We start from the raw sequence: 24,858 nt of genomic DNA on the forward strand, positions 1-24,858 counted from the left end.
GATGGGAGGGGAAGGAAGGAAGTTAGGGGGTAGGTGAAGCCCGGGAGGAGGAGGGAGGGAGGAGGGAAGGAAGAGAGGTGCTCTTGGGAAAAAACACAGGGGGTGGAAGGGGAGGATCAACGTTGATAGGAGAGGTAGATGGAGGAGACGAGGGCATCATCAGGGAGGGGGAGTTGGTGGAAGCCTCCTTGGGCAAGGGTATGGAGACTACAGAGATGGAGAGCAGGCAGGGCGTGGAAATACAGGCGCGGCAGCAGACGGGGGTGGGAGAGGATTGGGGAGACAAGCGGGTGAGGGGGATCAAGTTTACGGGAGGTGTAGAGGATCCGTATCCGTTCGTTCGTTCCGCCTCTGAAAATATTTATATGTTATAGCTGACCTGGCAAACGTTGTTTTGCCATATAAATTATCTCTAGTCTATAAGAATCAAGTATATGTGTAACACAATGTATACGTGTAACACAATAGCCGTTGTTGGCGGGAGCTCGTGACAGAAACAATAATAATGGCGGGAAACTGTGTAGGGAGTGAGAAAAGGCTTAGGGGGAAGTCCGGCAGTATCAGCCACTATTAGTTCTAGCGTTTCTACGGTAGATTCCGCGGATTTAACAATTACAGACGATACATGGCTCGTCCATGAGCCTACAAACATAGCGGCAATTTCGTGCTGCAACGTGTTCGCCAGCATTATGAATAAGGCCAAGCGAACACGCATCGATTTTTATCGTGCGTAAGAATATAGTACGATTAAATTCTTTTAGAGGAACAAAGGAGAGCACAGAAAATTCTTTGTTCCACTAAAAGAATTTGATTGTACGATATACTCGTATTTCCGTACGATAAAAATCGATGCGTGTGCGCCGGCCGAAGTGGCCGAGCGGTTCTAGGCGCTACAGTCTGGAACCGCGAGGTCGCTAAGGTCGCAGTTTCGAATCCTGCCTCGGGCATGGATGTGTGTGATATCCTTAGGTTAGTTAGGTTTAAGTAGTTCTAAGGTCTAGGGGACTGATGACCTCAGAAGTTACGTCCCATAGTGCTCAGAGCCATTTGAAGCGATTTTTGATGCGTGTGCGCTAGGCCTAAATGTCGGTTTGGTGAATGACGCATGCTACCTAGTTAAACTTCTCGGTCTAGTTACGTCGATTCAAAGAGGGATATTCGAGTCGTTACTTTTGGTACATTTTCTTCAATTACCTATCTATCGAAAAGTCAAAGACTATCACCGGTAGACACCTGGCGGGAATAACTGATCAGGTGATAATTGGTCAGTTATTGACTAGGATTGAAAATTATTAAATTACTAAAATGGTATTAAAAAATAGGGGTTGGTGGTAGAAGGGTGAAAATTTATGGTTGTATGAATTTTTTGATGCCACACCATAAAAAATAAAAATAAAAAGTTCTGTCCAAAAAATAAGAAAATTTTTTTGATGTGGACCACCCTCACCACTTAGGGGTATGAAAAATATATTACGACCGATTCTCAGACGTACCCAATATACATGTAAAATTTCATCAGAATCGATCAAGCCGTTTCGGAGGAGTGTGACAACTGACACTGCGACACGAGAATTTTATATAGGCTATAAGGATATAATCACAGTTACGCGTCAACGCTAACAGGTACAGCACAGCTTTCTATGCCCGCGTGAGCACGACTAAGTCTTTTTGTCACACTCTACGTCCATCTGTCAAATGTTTGGTAGGATCTGCTTCCGATTTTTCCAGCACACTAGCAGCAGTTTGCCCCTTCACCCGCTCAGTTACAAAATATGGTAAAACGTGGGCAGAAACGAGGCACAAATGCCACAACAGGTCAGCAGAATTCAATAAGCAGCTTGCCTGACCGCCTCTCAGTGGGCTGCAAAATGTCGACGGAGGGTGTTGCTACAACACAAGTAATTATTCTCATTCATGAAAGAAACAGCATCCCTTTTACCTTCAATAAAACGTTTCTGGGCGTGTGGTTACGTCATAATATGGTTTATAAGAACACCATTTCGGCAACTCATGTATGTGATCTTCACCAGGGGTGTTGTATTTACTCTGATTTGCATTCCGAAAATGTTTTACAGTAGCTGGCAACGATCGCCGTAAGGCTACACTTACGCAAAACAAATTAGTTTGTCTAAAGAAATTTTTTTTTCTGGTAAAGATGTTTACTATCGATGTGGCTCTTCGTGTCGTGTGGCATGAGCTAACAGATAGTTGATAACAAAACTGGATGTATATCGTACTTACACTTCATTCAGTCTTTGTTTGTGGGAAGTCACGATTACAGATAATAATTAAGATAGTAGTTATTGAAAATTCATAGACAGAACCTCAATAATGCACGTAAATAACACCAGCTGGCTATAATTAAAGTGTAGCTACTCACAGAGATGCAGTGTGGGATGTAATCCACTGTGGGCTATAACAATGGCATGACAGCAAATCTTGTAAGATATCCTAATGTGTTATTCGGGAACAGTTTACTTTGGAAAAAATTGGTTGCAGTTTAAACTGGGGCTGTTTCCATGTGTGATGGTTTAGGGGTGGGACGTGGGTAGGAAAAGTCAAACAGATGATAAAGGCTTACTGCAGATTTTATTACTAACCGCCGATTATTCTTTTAGTTTAGCATGAACACAGGAGATGTCGACGAGATGTTATACAGCGCCCTGGTAGACAAAATTGGAACTCCAGAATGAGATTTTCACTCTGCAGCGGAGTGTGCGCTGATATGAAACTTCCTAGCAGATTAAAACTGTGCACTTGCCCGCGAAGGGCAAAGGTCCCGAGTTCGAGTCTCGGCCGGGGACACAGTTTTAATCTGCCAGGAAGTTTCAAAATTGGAACTAATTTTTTTCCAGCGTAAATCGTTTCCGCGTCACTGCCTTAGCATATCAACGAAATTTCGCAGCCATACGATAATTACAGCCCATACTGGACTTACACGAGCAGCTGCCCTTTAATTATAACCCACCGGTACCACAACTTCTGAAAACGTGAGTGGGAATTTAAGATATTGACAAAATTAATTTCCAGTACTATCGAAAAGTAACGCGATAGCAGAGAAAACAAAATAAAAGCTGTTAATGAGTAAGCAATACGATCATTTAACCAGAAATTAATAAGCACGCCATCTAAAACTGTCAGTGACGTTGCAGTCTCGCTACAGAATGCTGGGGTCTCACATTTGTGACTAAAGCTACTGCTCTACCAAACATCAAGGAATATCTCCGTTTGTGAAGTAACTTTTCGTGTGTGACACGGATACCGAGAACAGAAATAGTAATTAGTTCCCATACAGAGAGATGACGATGAACGGCACGCCCCGCTGCCAAACAGCTGGAAGTCTTTACGAGACTGTTCCATAAAGAGAATCGTCGAAGCGTCAGAGAGAGACAGGATGGGTGAGGGCGAGCGGGTGAAGTGAGAGAGGAGAAGGGCGACAGAGAGAGAGAATGTGAGGGCAAACGCAGCAATAGCGGATGTACGATATGGTAGCGAGTGAAATTTGGCGGAACGAGATCGTTTGACACACTGCGACTATAAAAATCGCAGCACGCCGGCGCTGCCGAAATCGTCTGTGATATGATCGGACGGGCACGGCTACCGATTTCTCTGTAGTGGAGTGAGAGGCTGTGAGAGAGGGAGAGATACGGAGCAAACAGAGATAGCGAAAGGGAGAGAGGAAGAGAGAGGGAGAGAGAGCAAGATAGAGAGGGAGAAAGAGGTGGCCGGGGGGAGAGGAGGGGGTCGAATAAAAATTACGCTGATCGCTGCGGGCGTGGCGTACCGAATCAGGGGCACAGCATCCGGCCGTGCGGGGCAAATCAAATGGCCGGCGATACGGTGTGTGTAATTGGGCAAGCGATGCTGCGGCCGGCCTTCGCAACGCACCACCCGAAACACGGCGCGGCTGCGCTTTAAAAACGGGAATCTGATAACGCCGGATCCGAAATGGGTGCTGCTAATCAACTGAAATTAATTCCCAACTGTGCCGCTCTCCACTGCACTCCTTGCACCCTCGCACTCTGCCGCGCCTGCGCGCCGCTCTAATTCGAGGATAATTAGTTTATACTAATCTGCGTAGGGGCGCCTCGCAGGTGCAGCTTTATTTAATCCTAGCGCGCAGTTTTTCCTTTTTTTCTGTTTTTGTTACTGCGTTGGCTATATGCCTGTCTAGCGGATCCTGCGAAGAATAGTTTCGCTCAAATATATGAGAGCGCTTCGTTGACAAGTGCTTGGTACATTACCTTCAACAGTACTTGTTTCACACAGCTAGTATATTTTGTGCCTCTGTTGGTCTTTTTATTTTGATATCTGTTTGTTTGGCCTCTTTGTGTGATGCAATGTAGCCCTGTTGTTAAGGTTTGCAGTCCAACGACTGCTTTACTGCAGCTCTAAAAAAAATAAAAAATAAAATGGTTCTGGGCACTGTGGGACGTAACAGCTGAGGTCATCAGTCCCCTATAACTTAGAACTACTTAAACCTAACAAACCTAAGGAGATCACACGTATCCATGCCCGACGCAGGATTCGAACCCGCGACCGTAGCAGTCGCGCCGTTCCGGACTGAAGCGCCTACAACCGCTCGGCCACAGCGGCCGGCTACTACAACTCCCCACGCTGCTCTATCATGTACGAGCCTTTTCATCTCCGAACAGCTACTGCAACCCATATCGATTTCAACTTGGTTACTGTATTTATCCCTTTGTCTGCAGTTTTTACGTGTCCCCCCCTTTTCTCTTCATTTCGAAAGTTGCGAGTTCCTGCCATACAATGTGTTCAGTCAATTGACCACTTCTTTAAGTCAATTTGCGCCATAAATTTCTTTGTTCCCCATTTCTATTCTCTACTTCGTCATCCACTATTCGATTCACCCATCAAATTTACAACGTTTCCATTTTCCTGCAGCACCACTTTTCAAATGCTTATAATCCTTTCTTGTCTGAACTGATTACTCTCCACATTTTTCATACCTAAAAGGCAACAGTTTAGACAAACTTCTTATGGAAAGACTTCCTAACACTTAAAGTCAAATTCGATATTAACGTATTCATCTGTTTCAAAAATACATTTCATGCTGTAACCAGTAATCATTTAACAATCTCGATACTTCACTCATCTTCACTAGCTATTCTGCTGGAATAGAAAACCTATTTTAACTTCATCATTTAATAATATGTTTCCTTCAGCACCACCTGATTAAATTCGACTACATTCCATTACTTTTTTGGGTGTTCATCTTGACATCACTTCTCAAGGACCGATCCACTCCATACGACTGCACTTCCAAGTCCTTTGCTGTCTCTGGCAGAGTTACACTGTCGTCTTTAAGCCTCAAAGATTTTATTTCGTCTCCCTGAACACTAACTGCCTTCTCAAATTTTCCGTTCGTTTTTTTTATGCTTGCTCGATGTACGGACTGAACAAGACCGGAGACAGGTTGCAACCCTGTCTCACTGCCTTCGCGACTACTGCTTCCCTCTTATAAATTGAGTCTGGTTTCAGTAGAAGCTGTAAATGCCCTGTATTTTATACTTGCTGTCTTCATAAAATCAGATAGTGTATTCACGACAACATTGTAAAAAGTTGTCTCTAAATCTACAGGGACTATAAACTCCGGTTTGCATTTCTGGAGTGTATCTTCTAAGACAGCGGCGGCCAAGATTTCGACTCGCCGTCCATGCCCTAGCACGAGTACCATAGTATTCACCTTCGCTGCACATTTCCCCCCATTTAAATGGCAGTGCTGTCGTACTGCACACGACTTGGTTTTGTGTTCCACATTTCTCAACAACACAGATCACAAAAGAAACAAATTTTCAGTTTTATTTAATCATGTTTGCGGCGCTGAAGATGTAAGTTTTGTATGGTACAAACTGTCAGGATGCAAACAAATGCAAACAATTTCACAGATTTTTGCACTCAAGCTGGAACGTAATCGTGACTTATTTAGTTTAGATTACCTGTCGATCCAAATATTTTAGCACTTTTGCAGTCTCGTTATGGGGAAATGGAAATTCTACATGAGGGAAGCAATGTAGACGTCCTAAGCAGTTTTCGGGAAAAGTGATCTGTAATTAAAATGGTAACTCCCTTGCGGGTCATTTCAAATGGTTCAGATGGCTCCATGTACTATAGGACTTTAACATCTGAGTTCATCAGTCCCCTAGACTTAGACCTACTTAAACCTGAGTAACCTAAGGACATTACACACATCCATGCGCGAGGCAGGATTCGAACCTGCGACCGCAGCAGCAGCGCGGTTCCGGACTGAAGCGCCTAGCACCACTCGGCCACAACGGCCGGGGCGGGTCAGCAACATCTGCACATGCACAGAGGGGCTTTCGACTGGAACGGTCTCAAAAATAACTCGAAAACAGTTGTAAATTGACAGTGTCCTCAAAACGCTGGGGAAACTAATCTTGTAATGCTTACAATGACACGGTGAATTCTGCAAATCTCTCGTTTTCTTAATCAGCAGTGAGCTTAGGGAACTGGAATGTGTTTGTCAAAATGTTAACACGACTTTCCTTTTAAATGCATCACTTTCCACTCAGGAAGTAGTACCTCGCACTGTCTTCGTGTCGGTAGGGTGCAGTCGAGTCCACTTAAAATGCAAGGTCTGCAATCCATTCCAGATGTTCTAATTTTCGTTTCTGCACTCCTTTCTTCCTTCATAAATTCAAAAGTAGCAAGTTTTAAATCGAAAAATCGTTCGAGATGTTCTCCCCCCTTCTTAACCAAAGCCAAAGTATTTTGCTGTAATGTATAAAATATCTATGATTTTTGGTCAGTTCCATTGAAAACAGTTGCAACTGACAGTGGAACAATGCTTGCGACTTCAGAAATTTTACTATTCATACCACCAATGTCTTCACGTTCTGGATCCCTGAAAATTACCACAAAGTACTTCTTGATATGCTGAACCATGATTCCCTGTTAGGGAGGGCACTGGGTTATGGTAGACTGTGCAGGTGTCTCAACTGTAATGGTTTGGTGGTATAATGGGTAGCGTACCTGCCTATTAAGCCAGATAACCTGCGTTCAAGTTGAAGCCCGCGTATAAATTTTAACTCATTCCACCATTATAGTAAATGTTTAAATTCTTTCTGCATAGTGTTGTAATATCTTTTCGTAGCAAATTTGTACTACCCGTCACTTATGCGATTGCATAATATATATTGAGAAATCTCATCTCTCTATTCTGTCATTCCGAATCACTTTTAAAGGCTTGTGACGATAGATCGCAAAACTACCTCTTTTATGCAAACAGTGAACCTGTAAACGGTATTCATACCATGAAGAAATAGCGAAGGGTAAACAGCACTGACACCAGAGTTACACCTACCGGAAAATGTCACACCACAATAGTTAATGAAATGTCGCACTGTACCGAGTACTTCTGGAAAGAAACCAGGAAAGGCGATACGGGCACTACCTTGGCCAGCTCGTTGCCCGTACACTCTGACGACGTGAAGTCTAGCGTGCTGCAACTGGCCCTGTCTGATGATGTGCCGTAGGTTCAGTATTGTCCGAAACTCAAATTCATCTCCCCTGTGTTCCACTTTTATCAGTTTTTTCATTCTTCTGTAAATAATTCTTGTAAATACTACAGAAGAATTATTTAAACTTCTTCGGAATTTAGGTTGTTACATTCTTCTTGAAATCAGAAGGTGCGTCACCTCTGTCATACATTTTGAACACCAGGTTGAACAGTTTTGCTATGGTTGGCTCACTCTGAAGAATCTCTTCTCCAAAGGCTTTTTTTTTTTCAACTTTGGAAATTCAGTGCTATGTCAGATTCGTCTCTCAGTATTATATCTTCCATCCCATTTCCATGTACATCGTCTTCTGTTTCTATAATACTGCCTTCAAGTTCGTTTCCTTCGTGTAGCCCTTCAACATGTTTCTTCCACCATTCAGCTTTCAGCCCTTTGCCTAGAACTGGCTTCCCCTCTGAGCTTTTGGAACTCATATACCTTCTTCTCTTTTCTCCAACGGTTGCTTTAATTTCCCCATAATCACTATCTTTCTCCTGGTTATGTTTCTATATCCCCTTATTTCTCAGCCCATAATGATTGTTTTGCCAGTTTGCACTTCCTTTTAACCTCATTTTTTAGTCGTTTGTATTCACTTTTGCCTACTCCATTTTCTGAATTTTCATTTTTTCTCCTTGCATAAATGAAACCAATATCTCGTTATTAGCCAAGGATTTGTCTCTGCTGCCTCACCATTTCGAGTCTCAAAATTACCCATTTGTCTTCTATTGTGTTCCATACCACTGTTTCAGTTAGTTGTTGGCATATGCTACTTTTGAAACGCTCAACAACCCCTGGGTCTTTAAATGTATGCAGGTCCCTTAATCTTAATTTCCTACCTTTTAATTCATTTATAGAAATCCTCTTCAGTTGCACTAATTATTTATTCAAACCACGGCCGGTTTTGGGATATTAAAATCTGATATTCAGGCTTATAATTTTATTGTATTTGGTAACACACGACATGTGGTCGCGCCAGTCAGTGCAAGAGCTCCAAGCAATCCTACTTGCAATGACTTAAGCTCCGGGACCGATGACCGTTAGACACTGGACTGGCATTCGGGAGGACGACGGTTCAATCCCGCGTCCGGCCATCCTGATTTTGGTTTTCCGTGATTTCCCTACATCACTCCAGGCAAATGCCGGGATGGTTCCTCTGAAAGGGCACGGCCGGCTTCCTTCCCCATCCTTCCCTAATCCGATGATACCGATGACCACGCTGTCTGGTCTCCTTCCCCAAAACAACCAACCAACCGATGACCGTTGCAGTCTGGTCCCCTTAATCCCACACACCAACCAAGCAACCAACTTAAGCTATTGCGCTAACTAGCCCGACGACATGATACGTGTTAGCAAATACAATGACTTCATACACCTGAAGATCGGATTTTAAAATTCCGAAATCTGTCGTTGTTTGAATAAATAATCAGTGCAACTGAAGCGGATTTTTCTAAATTACTTATAGTGTCTCTCCGTTGCGGATGCCCTACATACCAAATTTTGCGTCCCAACTTTTAACAATTTCTGTAGCTTTAATCTGCAGTTCTGCTGCTAGAAATTTTTTGCAATTTAAATGCGATTTCTAAAGCTCTGTAGTGAAATTTTTTTGAATCCTTCTTGAGTCTCCCACGCTCTTCCACGTATCCAATTAATAACGAAATATTTAAGAGATATATATATACCTCGGCCACAAGTTATCACTAACGTTACAGCGCACAAATATTATTATATGTGTTGTGCATGTTCTATCGGACATGTTGACAGAACAGACAGCAAAATGGTTCAAATGGCTCTGAGCACTATGGGACTCAACTGCTGAGGTCATTAGTCCCCTAGAACTTAGAACTAGTTAAACCTAACTAGCCTAAGGACATCGCAAACATCCACGCCCGAGGCAGGATTCAAACCTGCGACCGTAGCGGTCTTGCGGTTCCAGACTACAGCGCCTTTAACCGCACGGCCACTTCGGCCGGCAACAGACAGCACACATATAGTAACAGCTAATAATGATTTTAAGAATGACTCGAGAAACTGATTTCGGAAGTGGTATCCAACAGAAAAGACACCATACGTATCATAATTGCTAATAACGATTTTAATAATGACTCGAGATAAAATGATTTGAAGAATCAGCCACAATTTGATAATTTGAGACGCAACAATTAGTTAATAAAATAATATCAAGCAAACGGCTTCATTGGGCCAACGAAAGCAATACGGAAATTTGTACATCATACCAGACTAAATGGCACTTGGAAGTACTTACAAGGGAACCTCCCCATCGCACCCCCCTCAGATTTAGTTGGGTTGTTTGGGAAGGAGACCAGACAGCGAGGTCATCGGTCTCATCGGATTAGGGAAGGACTGGGAAGGAAGTCGGCCGTGCCCTTTCAAAGGAACCATCCCGGTAGTTGCCTGGAGCGATTTAGGGAAATCACGGAAAACCTAAATCAGGATGGCCGGACGCGGGATTGAACCGTCGTCCTCCCGAATGCGAGTCCAGTGTTTAACCACTACGCCACCTCACTCGGTCAGATTTAGTTATAAGTTGTCACAGTGAATAGGCCTTGAAAAACTGAACACAGATCAATTGAGAAAACAGGAAGAAGTTGTGTGGAACAGTGAAAAAATAAGCAAAATATACAAACTGAGTAGTTCATGCGAAGATAAGCAACATCAAGGAGACTGAAAACGAAGGAGCGACGTGGTCTCGTGGTAACGCAGTCAGCCTTCGGCGGCGCAGCGGTTCGGACGGTGTTTACGTCCCTGCCGCACGTCTGCGCGAGAGGTGTTTACGTTACGTGTGTAGCGGTGTGTGGCGGTATACATAGAACGAATCATGGCTTTGTCGTTCCGCAAATCGACACTGAAATTTAGTTTTGCTAACGAATATGCTCGACCGAAGGCTTACGAGATCGAACGTTATTTACGGGACGAGGTGAAAATCGAACCTGACGTTCTAGTTGGAATACACTTATCTATACTCAGCAGCGTGGTCTATGTCAAGCTCATAAATGAAGTGGCATGTGACGAACTACTACTTCGACACCGACAAGGACTTCGTTTCTGTCATTCGGACGGGAATGTTGGAGCGGTAACTGTTGAACACGCCGGCATGGGCCTCCGAACGATCCGCGTATTTGAGCTTCCATTCGAAGTGCCAGAAGAATTGGTGACAGACGCCCTGCGTCCTTACGGAACGGTCCTATCCCACGTGGCTGAAAAATGGGCGAGTTTCAAGACGTATCCTGTCCTCAATGGCGTCAGACAAATACGGATCGAACTCCGAAAACACGTCCCGTCATACTTGTACATCGCCGGTTGTCGGGCGATTGTCATTTACGACGGACAACCAAGGACGTGCTCTGGATGTGGGAAGGAGGGACACATACGTTCTGAGTGTGCTCAACGAAGGTTATTACAGCTGCCACGAGATGATCCACCCCTCACGCCGCGTCCGACTGTGCTCCCCATGACTTACGTCGCCGCATTACGCGATGACGTGGGCCGCGAGACAGACGCGTACCAGAACACACAGACAGCGACGGATCGTGGCGAGCCACAGAAAGACGACGTTGCGGTGGACCGCCTGCAGCAGTCACAGGACGCCCTCTCTTCGGTTCCGCTTGCGGCCCCTTCAGATAACGCACTTGGAGACGTCGATCATACGACGGCGCATGATTCCGACGCCCCCCACGAACAACTGGAGACCATGCTGACCTCTGATTCCGAGGCCCGGCAACGTAAACAGCGATCACCAAAACGCCGGAAGAAGCGCCGCCTCACGGTGGAGAACGACCACTCTGATCTAGCGGACAATTCTGAGAAGTTTACGGGTACAGAACAGACGACCATGGATACAGAAGAACTGCCTAGCGTGGATGCAACGGTGGCCAGCGGGACGGCGGCACGACCTACCGCTGACGATGCTCCAGACACAGCGAAGGCGCTCGATCGACGGCAACAGGCTACTGAGGAGGCTACGGCGCCTGCACCGCACGACAACGATGGGACACTAGGGGACTGGTCAGAAGACCCACCCCCGTAGGGAACTGATGATGCTAGATTAACTGCTCCCACGAACTCTCCCGGTGTAAGACCGGAAGGGTGCACGGAATAACGGCAGACCATATGAGGGTACGGCGGGGGACGTTAGTACGACAGCAGCCTATGTACGGAGGAATTAGCGACCGTACGGTGCCCTATCTACGTTGACAGCCATCCAACAAGCTTATCGGATAGGGTCTGTTAACATCAATAGCATTGGGACGCCGGTAAAAATCAAGATGCTCAGTGACATGATAAAGGCTGCGGATTTAGACATAGCACTATTACAAGAAGTTCGGGTACTTCCCCCCTCGGACTTTTACGGTTACGACATTTACTGTTCCCCGTGTGACGAGAGGGGCGTTGGCACAGCTATTCTATTAAAGGAAGGGATACGTGCAGACGAAGTGGAATATTTGCCTTTTGCCCGTGGTACGGCCGTGACCATAGGTGGAATACGTTTGATCAACATATACGCACCGTCAGGCTCGGATAAGAGAAGGGACAGAGCAGATTTTTACGCCCATGAGGTTACACCGTTGTTCCAGGGACGATACGATGGTTGCATACTCGGCGGAGATTTTAATTGTGTGCTCGATAGAAAGGACCAACAACCTAACTATACTACTAGCCAAGAACTTAGGGAGCTGGTCAACGGGATGGAATTAGTCGATACATGGGACCTGAAGTATCGAAACCAACCAGGATATACATTTTTTACTAGCCACTCCGCGGGCCGTTTGGACCGGATCTACGTTTCAAGGGCGTTAGCAACGTCGACGGTGGACGCCGAAATATGGCCGACGGCATTTACAGACCACGAGGCATATATTTGTACGGTTAACCTTAATAGACAGCAGGTGTGGAGACGGGGGGGTAATTGGAAGATGAACGTCTCCCACCTGCGAGATGCAGAATGCCGACGCATGGTGGAGGACACGTGGCATGGCTGCCTCCGTCGACGAAATTCTTTCGGTTCTGTCCTGCAGTGGTGGATCGAGTGCGCGAAGCCAGCTTTACGGAGGACGTTAATAGGTTACGGGAAGGAAGTTTCTCAATGGCAGCGCATGACCACTGAGTTTTACTTTACGGCTCTCCGGGAACTGTTAGCTCAACCACCTACACCAGAACACCAGACGGCCGTCCACCGAGTTAAAGCGAAGCTGGTACAACTTGCGAAGCAGAGGATGGTAGGTACGATGATACGCGCGAGGTCGCAGGATTTCCTGCCCAACGAGGTTCCCTCGATGCATTATGTGATAAAGGAAAGACGAAGAAGACGCAGGAATTTAATACATGAGATCGATCTCGGCGATGGCCGTCGTTTTACAACACAGAGGGGCATAGCACAGGCGTTCACGGATCATTTTAGCAGATTCTATGCAAGCAACGGGGAGGGTCAGAGGGAGCTGGGGAACGTCCTGGAAGAGATCCCAGACGCGACGAGTGTGAACGGGGAAGCGGACGGGTTATCTGAAATTACGTGTGAAGAGCTGGAGGAAGCGATTACACGAGGTGCTTGCAACAAGTCCCCAGGTCCAGACGGATTCCCGTTGGAATTTTACCGTGCCTTTGTGACCATTATGACACCGATGTGGCTATGTATGTTTAATGAGCTTCTGCAGCAAGAAGTACCGGTTCACATTCAATTCACGGAAGGGCTCATGATACCAATACCGAAGCCCCGTGGTGGCAAACGGCCTTGTGATTATCGCCCCTTGACCCTCCTTAATAGTGACTACAAAATCTTCATGCGCATCCTGGGAAGTCGTATCAAAAAGTCGCTGGAGCATCGAATACATGCCGATCAGACTTGTCTTGGCGGCATCAGTAATATCCACACAGTCTTGGGAGACTATCGTGACGTCGTCGCCCTCGCGGCTGCATGCCGCCTCCGGCGGGCGATGGTTGCAGTAGATTTCGATCATGCTTTTGATCGCGTGGATCATGTGTACCTCGCGGCGGTGATGCATAGGATGGGTGTCTCGCCATTATTGACCAACGCTGTGATGCGTTTGTTGCACGGCGCCAGATCAGCGATGGTGGTCAACGGAGGGAGAACTGAGTATTTTAAGATCTTAAGATCAGTGAGACAGGGTTGCCCCTCGTCGATCCTCCTTTATGCAATCGCCTTAGAACCGTGCCTCGCAGGCCTTCGCCGCCGTCTTAGCGGGATCTCCCTACGGTAATTATCATTCAAATGCAGAGCATACGCGGATGACACTGTGTTCCTCGTACGGAATGAGAGGGAGACTGAAACAGCACTGGATTGGCTACAGACGTATGGGATGGCAGCTGCAAGTGTGGTCAACTACCGAAAATCACAATTCATGCATGTGGGGCGTGGACTAGAACCAGGAACGGAAGGACCCTTACCTGCGGTGGAAACCCTCCGCTGTTTGGGTATCACCTTTCATAAAGAGACAGCGAGAACGGCTGCGGACAACTACCGAAGATTGTTACTCAGAGTCCGCACGGCAGTACGACTCAACGCCCTACGGTCGATGGATATGCTGCAGCGAGTGTTACTCGTCAACCTTTATCTCGCGCCCATGATGTGCCACCTGACGCACCTTCTTCCCTTGACGCGCACGATGGCTATGAGGATTCAGGCGGCTTTTGGGTACTATGTGTGCCTGGGACAACTCTTTAAGGTACAGTACAGCACGCTTATCCTCCCAGCGCGAGAGGGGGGCGTTGGTTTAGTGAACGTGCACGAGAAGGCGCGTGCCATGTATATTAATACTATGCTCAAACGGTGGCGCAACAGGAATCACTCGCTTACGGGGACGATCATCGAATAACTCGTACCCACATCGCATCTTCCTCCAGTCAGTGTCGGCCATATATCACCCCCTTTAACGTATGTGCGCACGTTCCTCGTGGAACACAGTTACGTTCGAGAGCGTTTACCGACGACCCGACAGTCGACATCGAAGGACGTGTACCATCTGCTTCTTCGACAGATCGCCCGGAATAGGGTGGAACGCAAACATCCAGCTGTTAATTGGCACGTGGTGTGGCGCACGGTCCACCACCCCCACCTACCTACATCTGTCAGGTCAACATGGTGCATTGTTGTCAACAGAAAATACCCTACAAATGATAAAAAGTACGTAATACATTTGGCGGATTCGCCCTTGTGTCAGCAATGCGGCGTGCTGGATACGGACGACCATCGGCTGGTCTGCGGGGAGGCATTGGCTGTCTGGACTCTCGCAAGAAAGATAATAGCGTTCATGCGGCGCACTATCTATACAGCAGTCTGTTCTGACATAGTATTTTTTCCAGAGGAAACGTATTTTCCGCGTCATAAGACGAACGCAGTGGCGTGGATCACAGGTATGACGGTCCAATAAATCTATAGAGACACACGTACGAACTTACTGAACGTCCTGGATTACTGGCAATACTTGCAAGATGGACACGCGAAACTATTACGGCTACAAAAGTACAAGGATTGGTATGCCAATTTCCTGGTAACGGTATTTGCTGACCCGCCATGTACTTGGGGTGTGCCGGGTGCGCAAAGATGAGCGGCTGTGCTTTCGTTGTGAAACCGACCAAGTAATGTGATCGACTAAGAACACTATGCGAGTATGCGACCTACGAAAAACTCACGCTTGAACAGTTAGCAATTGGATGTACTTCACATTTTGTTTTCATTTCCATAAATACTTTTCTTTAGGGTGCCGGAAGAGGCCCCATTTTGATTTTGTTGTTATTTCATGCTGCATGGTAGGACGGCAGCGAGGTTCCTTCCAGGACAGTTATTATGTGTCAGGACGTACTATGTTTATTTTGTGAATAATAAAGGTTTCTGTTTCTCCTTTCTCTTACCTTCCTTCATATAAAAAAAAAATGTAGAAGCTTCTAAGTTGTTGCAGTCACCAAGGAAGGAACACAGCAAGTCAAGTGTTAGTAAAAAAAAAAAAAAAAAAAAAAAAAGTCAGCAGCTGCGGAACGTAAGGTCCTTGGTTCAAATCTTCCATCGATTGACAAAGTTTAATTTTTTATTTTCAGTTTATGTGACAAACTCTTATGTTTTCGTCACTTTTTTGGGAATGATTATCACATCCACAAGGAAACCTAAATCGGGCAAGGTAGACGAATCTTTTTACCCATTCGCCAAGTGTACAAGTTAGGTGGGTGGACAACATATTCCTGTCATGTGACGCACATGCCGTCACCAGTGTCGTATAGAATATATCAGATGTTTTTTCCTGTGGAGGAATCGGTTGACCTATGACCTTGCGATCAAATGTTTTCGGTTCCCATTGGAGAGGCACGTCCTTTCGTCTACTAATCGCACGGTTTTGCGATGCGGTCGCAAAACACAGACACTAAACTTCTTACAGTGAACAGAGACGTAAATGAACGAACGGACAGATAATAGCCGGCCGAAGTGGCCGTGCGGTTAAAGGCGCTGCAGTCTGGACCCGCAAGACCGCTACGGTCGCAGGTTCGAATCCTGCCTCGGGAATGGATGTTTGTGATGTCCTTAGGTTAGTTAGGTTTAACTAGTTCTAAGTTCTAGGGGACTAATGACCTCAGCAGTTGAGTCCCATAGTGCTCAGAGCCATTTGAACCATTTGACAGATAATAACTATGCAAAAATAAAGAAAGTAAATTTTTCACTCGAGGGAAGACTTGAACCAAGGACCTCTCGATCTGCAGCTGCTCACCCTACCGCCGGACCACGGCGCTCCTACGCTCCCATTCTCCATAATGCTGTCTATGTGGCTCATGGACTACCCAGTTTGTATATTTTGCTTATTTTTTCACAGTTCCACACAACTTCTTCCTGTTTTCTCAATTGATCTGTGTTCAGTTTATCAAGGCCTATCTACTGTGCCAACTTATAACTAAATCTGAGGGGGGTGCGATGGGGAGGTTCCCTTGTTAGAGGGAGTGTGCCCAATAGACACCCAGTTGACGCAAAGTCATCGTACCAGATTACGTAAGACAATAATTATGGCCATCTATAATATAACAGTTACTATCGTTCATCAAATAACCGTGCCCATCTAACGGATTACGTAAGACAATAACTGTGCTCATCTGAAAAATAACACACTTTTTTTTTTTTTTTTTTTTTTTTTTTTTTTTTTTTTTTTTTGTCATCAGTCTACTGTCTACTGACTGGTTTGATGTGGCCCGCCACGAATTCCTTTCCTGTGCTAACCTCTTCATCTCAGAGTAGCACTTGCAACCTACGTCCTCAATTATTTGTTGACGTATTCCAATCTCTGTCTTCCTCTACAGTTTTTGCCCTCTACCGCTCCCTCTAGTACCATGGAAGTCATTCCCTCATGTCTTAACAGATGTCCTATCATCCTGTCCCGTCTCCTTATCAGTGTTTTCCACATATTCCTTTCCTCTCCGATTCTGCGTAGAACCTCCTAATTCCTTACCTTATCAGTCCACCTAATTTTCAACATTCGTCTATAGCACCACATCTCAAATGCTTCGATTCTCTTCGGTTCCGGTTTTGTCACAGTCCATGTTTCACTACCATACAATGCTGTACTCCAGACGTACATCCTCAGAAATTTCTTCCTCAAATTAAGGCCGGTATTTGATATTAGTAGACTTCTCTTGGCCAGAAATACCTTTTTTGCGGTAGCGAGTCTGCTTTTGATGTCTTCCTTGCTCCGTCCGTCATGGGTTATTTTACTGCCTAGGTAGCAGAATTCCTGAACTTCATTGACTTCGTGACCATCAATCCTGATGTTAAGTTACTCGCTGTTCTCATTTCTACTACTTCTCATTACCTTCGTCTTTTTCCGATTTACTCTCAAACCATACTGTGTACTCATTAGACTGTTCATTCCGTTCAGCAGATCATTTAATTCTTCTTCACTTTCACTCAGGATAGCAATGTCATCAGCGAATTGTAGCATTGATATCCTTTCACCTTGTATTTTAATTCCACTCCTGAACCTTTCTTTTATTTCCTTCATTGCTTCCTCGATGTACAGATTGGAGAGTAGGAGCGAAAGGCTACAGCCTTGTCTTACACCCTTCTTAATACGAGCACTTCGTTCTTGATCGTCCACACTTATTATTCACTCTTGGTTGTTGTACATATTGTATATGACCCGTCTCTCCCTATAGCTTACCCCTACATTTTTCAGAATCTCGAACAGCTTGCACCACTTTATATCGTCGATGCATGAGCTGTTAAGCTGATTGTGCGATAATTCTCGCACTTGTCAGCTCTTGCCGTCTTATACTTACCTGGCCTAGAGGATACCGTGATCACGATCCTCTTGCCGTCTTCGGAATTGTGTGGATGATGCTTTTCCGAAAGTCAGATGATATATCGCCAGACTCATATATTCTACACACTAACGTGAATAGTCGTTTTGTTGCCACTTCCCCCAATGATTTTAGAAATTCTGATGGAATGTTATCTATCCCTTCTGCCTTATTTGACCGTAAGTCCTCCAAAGCTCTTTTGAATTCCGATTCTAATACTGGATCGCCTATCTCTTCTAAATCGACTCCTATTTCTTCTTCTATGACATCGGACAAATCTTCACCCTCGTAGAGGCTTTCAATGTATTCTTTCCACCTATCTGCTCTCTCCTCTGCATTTAACAGTGGAATTCCCGTTGCAATCTTAATGTTACCACCGTTGCTTTTAATGTCACCAAAGATTGTTTTGACTTTCCTGTATGCTGAGTCTGTCCTTCCGACAATCAAATCTCTTTCCATATCTTCACATTTTTCCTGCAGCCATTTCGTCTTAGCTTCCCTACACTTCCTATTTATTTCATTCCTCAGCGACTTGTATTTGTGTATTCCTGATTTTTCCGGAACGTGTTTGTACTTCCTCCTTTCATCACTCAACTGAAGTACTTCTTCTGTTACCCATGGTTTCTCCGCAGCTACCTTCTTTGTACCTATGTTTTCCTTCCCAACTTCTGTGATGGCCCTTTTTAGAGATATCCATTCCTCTTCAACTGTAATGCCTACTGCGCTGTTCCTTATTGCTGTATCTATAGCGTTAGAGAACTTCAAACGTATCTCGTCATTCCTTAGTACTTCCGTATCCCACTTCTTTGCGTATTGATTCTTCCTGACTAATATCTTGAATTTCAGCCTACTCTTCATCACTACTATATTGTGATCTGAGTATATATCTACTCCTGGGTATGCCTTACAATCCAGTAACTGATTTCGGAATCTCTGTCTGACCATGATGTAATCTAATTGAAATCTTCCCGTATCTCCCGGCCTTTTCCAAGTATACCTCCTCCTCTTGTGATTCTTGAACCGGGTATTCGCTATTACTAGCTGAAACTTGTTACAGAACTCAATTTGTCTTTCTCCTCTTTTATTCTTTGTCCCAAGCCCATATTCTCCTGTAACCTTTTCTTCTACTCCTTCCCCTACAACTGCATTCCAGTCGCCCATGACTATTAGATTTTCGTCCCCCTTTGCATACCGCATTACCCTTTCAATATCCTCATACACTTTCTCGATCTGTTCATCTTCAGCTTGCGACGTCGGCATGTATACCTGAACTATCGTTGTCGGTGTTGGTCTGCTGTCGATTCTGATTAGAACAACCTGGTCACTGAACTGTTCACAGTAACACACTCTCTGCCCTACCTTCCTATTCATAACGAATCCTACACCTGTTATACCATTTTCTGCTGCTGTTGATATTACCCGATACTCATCTGACCAGAAATCCTTGTCTTCCTTCCACTTCACTTCACTGACCCCTACGATATCTAGATTGAGCCTTTGCATTTCCCTTTTCAGATTTTCTAGTTTCCCTGCCACGTTCAAGCTTCTGACATCCCACGCCCCGACTCGTAGAACGTTATCCTTTCGTTGATTATTCAATCTTTTTCTCATGGTAACCTCCCCCTTGGCAGTCCCCTCCCGGAGATCCGAATGGGGGATTATTCCGGAAGCTTTTGCCAATGGAGAGATCATCATGACACTTCTTCAATTACAGGCCACATGTCCTGTAGATACACGTTACGTGTCTTTAATGCAGTGATTTCCATTGCCTTCTGCATCCTCATGTCGGTGATCATTGCTGATTCTTCCGCCATTAGGGGCAATTTCCCACCCCTAGGACAAGAGAGTGCCCTGATCCTCTATCCGCTCCTCCGCCCTCTTTGACAAGGCCGTTGGCAGAATGAGGCTGACTTCTTATGCCGGAAGTCTTCGGCCGCCAATGCTGATTATTTATCAAAATTTAGGCAGTGGCGGGGATCTAACCCGGTACCGAAGACGTTTTGATTATGAATCAAAGACGCTACCCCCTTTTTCTTTTTAATCTCATTTTGTTTGTTATAGTTCGTTGCAATTGTTCGTGGCGGACGTCCCCTGACGCCCATTGAAGTTCGTTATTGATCCATTCACTCAGTTTTTTTATTACAGAGGGCAGCTAGCCCTCTGACCGAACACGCTGAGCTACCGTGCCGGCTACCCCTAGACCACGGGTCGACATCTAACGGTCATCAAATAACCCTTACGTGGCTATAGTATGAATCGGCAAGTGTGACAATTATTCATCAGTCTGTGCCAAAACGCTTACTTCAGAGGAACCAGTGGTATCCGAAATTACTCTCCAAATTACAGCAGGAAATTTTCAATACATTCTTAAGTATTATTACCACCATGTGCAATCAGGTTTGTACCAAATCGCACTAGTCAGATTAAATTTTTTGTAACCAGAGAACAAAGCGATTTCAAATTATACCCCATGAATTTACTGCTGACCGGAAAGGCAATTATACAGGGTGGTCCATTGATAGTGACGGGCCCAAGTATCTCACGAAATAAGAGTCAAACGAAAAAACTACAAAGAACCAAACTCGTCTTGCTTGAAGGGGGAAACCAGATGGCGCTATGGTTGATCAGAAAGCGAAAAAAGTGGTCCAACTAAAACATTCGTATTTCTTTACGTACTACACGAATATGTAATAAAAATGGTGGTTCCTATTTGAAAAAAACGCAGTTTATATCCTTTTGATCTATGGCACCGCCATCTAGCGGGCCAACCATAGCGCCATCTGGTTTCCCGCTTCAAGATAGACAAGTTTCGTTCTTTGGAGTTTTTTCGTTTGACGCTTATTTCGAGAGATAGTTGCCCGGTCACGATCAACACTGTATACGAGACGATTTCGGCACCCGATAAAAGGAAATCACAAATCTTTTAAAACACAGTCCTTAGTGAATGCCCAAACTTGAAAGTGAAACTGAAGTGCGTTAATGACTTATTGGAACAACAACTTGAACACAAATGCCAAATACGCAAGATGGCAAAACGTCCATAGACACAAGCATCAACGACCAGCTAGTTACGAGAATAACTACTAATGTCAAAACTGCAGCGTCACCTTTAGGCACCGTACCAATAATAGTTTAACCTAACGGTAGAATTTGTCAAGAAAGTTCATGTGCTGCTACCGAAATCACGAAGTGGGGAAGCCAACACTAAAGTATAATTTAGCTAAGCCAAACACTTAAGATTTCAGAGGAACGTACCGGTATAATCCATGTTCTTTGTACTGTTGTGGGATTCTCAGTAAACAACTTCCTTTCTGACAGTTTAGCAGTACCAATATAATGCGCCACAGTATCATAGTTATGAGAGCGTGTTGAAAATTGATGCCTTCAAATTTTGTATTTTATTGTCTATGTCGGTTGATGTATTACATGTCGTGCATATTTCCTGGTCTACTCTTCCCCTTTGGTGAGGCAAGCTACAATTTTCTGCCGCTAGAGGGCTCCGAATCGTGCCCTGCGAATTGGCTGTGTGTAATATAACCATATCGGTGGTGGGGAACGCTTATAAAACTGGAAGCACGAATTTTGATAAATAACTATTTCAATGTTATCATCTTTTTAAAGTAAAACACACAGAAAGTAATACATTTTACAACATTTTACAAGATTACAAAGATATCTTTATTGTCAGCGTTCAAATGCACACCAAATACCATGGAGGTAAGAATAGAGGGAGACGCCGTGACGTCACAGCTGTGAAGCTATGTGAAGCCGAGGGTAGCCATCTCAATCCGACCAAAACATTGCTGATGTAAGCTTGTGTGCATAGGCTTGTCGCTCGCTTTTGGAAGGATTTTGCGCTATTATGGTGATTTGTGTGATGTTCGGATGTACGAATCGTTCTGATTGTGATGCGAAATCGAAGGGAATAACATTTCATGTGTAAGTTGTCTCGTTAAGTGTGATTTTACAACTGCATTGTGAATGAACGTGTGCTACATAGGTACTTGTACTATAGCATGTTTTTCTCCTGTATGATTTTAGATTTCCTAAAAATGAAAGTCGGAAAGCTCTGTGGGAGAATGCCGTGAGGAGGAAGAATTGGCGTGCGTCTAAATGGAGCACTATATGTTCTCAGCATTTCCGAGAAGAGGACATAGACCGAACTTCCCTTTCAACAGTAAGGCTCCGAGAAAATGCTGAACCATCAGTTTTACCTACACACCCAAAACATTTGCAAAAGGTATGTTAATTCAAAGAATTAAATTCTTAGTTTTCAAGTTCACGTTTCAGTATAATACGTACGTATCGTCGATAATCCAAGTGTTGAGTAACTCACTTTGTCTTCATCATGTACCAAATTAAAAGCTAACACTACATTAACTGGCGTAAAGTATAGGCCTAAACAGGACACTGTGTAGATTTGCTATTCTATGTACCGTATTTCAGTAAATATTGGTGGTAATGAACAGTGTTTCCCAGTAGCGTAACGTAACTGAAATGTCCCAGTACGTATTACAAACAAGATGTATTTATGGGGCTTTGGAGGGAGGGTATAGCTAACTCAGTTTTCAGTTTCTATTATTTAGTTTGTGATACACGTTTATTACTGAATTATCAAAATTGTATCGTTTACATTGAAGGCTAGCTATTCGTAATATTACATTAAAAACTATTTTTAATCAGAAGAAACGCGGAATTTCGCCTTTACGAGATTTTATTTTAAACAAAAACTTTGAAACAACCAATCTGATGAGGTTACATGCGTATATGGTGCAATTAGCGACTGTAATACACGCAGCGCTATAGCACACTGGCAATGTTTTGGTCAGAGTGTCATGGCAGCGAGCCACGCCCCCATGGCTTCAAAACGTAGTACGGCTGGGATACGTAGCGCCATCTCCCCTTATTCTTACCTCCATGCCAAATACACACTCATGGGATCAAAGTAATGGGATAGCTCATATACAGATGGCGGTAGTGTCGCGTGCACAAGGTATAAAATGACACTGGCGGAGCTGTCACTTGCATTCAGATTATTCACGTGTAAAAGTCTCCAGCGTGATAATGGTTGCACGACGGAAACTAACAGACTTTGAACGCGGAGTAGTAGTTGAAGCTAGACGCATGAAACCCTCCATTTCGAAAATCGTTACGGAATTCAGCAGACCGAGATCCACAGCATTCAGAGCGAACCGAGAATACCAAGTTACCTCTCACCAAAGGCTGACCTCCTTAACGACCAAGAGCAGTGTCGTTTGCGCAGTGGCAGATACAGAAAAACCTCAAGGAGGGGGCGATATAGATATCTTGAACTACCTTTACTTTTACCGTAGTAAAAAATAATCAAGTCACATGCAAAGTTTGAGAAAGTTTTATTTAAACCGATTATACACATATACAAGACAATGCCATCTTATGATATAAAAAAAGTTACAGTTGCGGTTCTCTTCCTTAAATGAGAAATTCAATGATCCTATTCTTCCTGGCAAATTGATTAATTAACCTTCCCATCGTACCCCCCTCAGATTTAGTTATAAGTTGCCACAGTGGATAGGCCTTGAAAAACCGAACACAGATCAATCGAGAAAACAGGAAGAAGTTGTGTGGAACTATAAAAAAATAAGCAAAATATACAAACTGAGTAGTCCACGCGAAGATAGGCAACATCATGGACATTCCGAGATAAGGAGCGCCATGGTCCCGTGGTTAGCGTGAGCAGCTGCGGAACGAGAGGTCCTTGTTTCAAGTCTCCCCTCAAGCGAAACATTTTTCTTTATTTTAGCAAAGTTATGATCTATCCATTCGTTCATTGACGTCTCTGTTCACTGTAATAAGTTTAGTGTATGTGTTTTACGGCCGCACCGCAAAACCGTGCGATTAGTAGACGAAAGGACGTGCTTCTCCAATGGGAACCGAAAACTTTTGATCACAAGGTCATAGATCAACCGAATCCTCCACAGCAAAACACGTCTGATATATTCTATACGACACTGGTGACGGCATGTGCGTCACATGACAGGAATATGTTGTCGACCCACCCAACTTGTACACTTGGCGAATGGGTAAAACGATTCTTCTTCGTTGCCCGATTCAGGTTTTCTTGTGAATGTGATAATTACTCCCAAAAAAGTGATGAAAGCATAAGAGTTTGTCACATAAACTGCAACAAATGAATCCAAAAGTCTCACACTCGCACACTTTTCCCTGTGCTCTGTCAAAACATACGTTTTTTACGTTTTCAAATTTTTCCGTGAGTAGACCGTCAAATCCTGCATATGTCCAAGCAAATCTGAACATGTCCTGGAATTTTGGAGAGCGAAGTTGATTATATGTGAGTGCCTGAACTTTCATAATTGTCTGAAAATTTTTAATTAATCTTTTTGCTCGAAGGAAGACTTGAACCAAGGATCTCTAGCTCCGCACCTGCTCACGTTAACCACGGGACCACGGCGCTCCTGTGTTTTGTCGGTCCTTTATGTTGCCTATCTTGCACATGGTCTACTCAGTTTGCATATTTTACTTTTTTTTTCATAGTTCCACACAACTTCTTCCTGTTTTCTGGATTGATCTGCGTTCAGTTATTCAAGGTCTATCCACTGTGGCAACTTATAACTATATCTGAGGGGGGTGCGATTCGGAGGTTCCCTTGTCAGTGTCGGGCTGAGTGTTCAACGGAGTTAACCCATTAAGACGATCCTCTTTCATTGTTGACCTCCGGCATGTCTTTGTAAGCCGCAATGTTGAAAAACTTCTTTCTGCTGTAGAAATAGATGCAGGTAGACAAGCAAATATTTTGTACAGCGTGTGCAAAGTAAGGTAGTCAGATCTAGGACAAATCTGCAACGCCTACGTAACAGAATCAGGATAATTAAGGGCGTTTATACTCGTTTGCTTGTATTGAAGAATCTCTCCCATTAGTCTCTTTTCAATCGCAAAGAGTGATTCTTCTTCAAAAGATGGTAGTTCAGTCATTTTTCAATAGTTGTGAGGGCAAAAATAAGTTGAATTTTAAACG

Source organism: Schistocerca serialis, chromosome 5, assembly GCF_023864345.2.
Source record: "Schistocerca serialis cubense isolate TAMUIC-IGC-003099 chromosome 5, iqSchSeri2.2, whole genome shotgun sequence".
NCBI lineage: Eukaryota > Metazoa > Arthropoda > Insecta > Orthoptera > Acrididae > Schistocerca > Schistocerca serialis.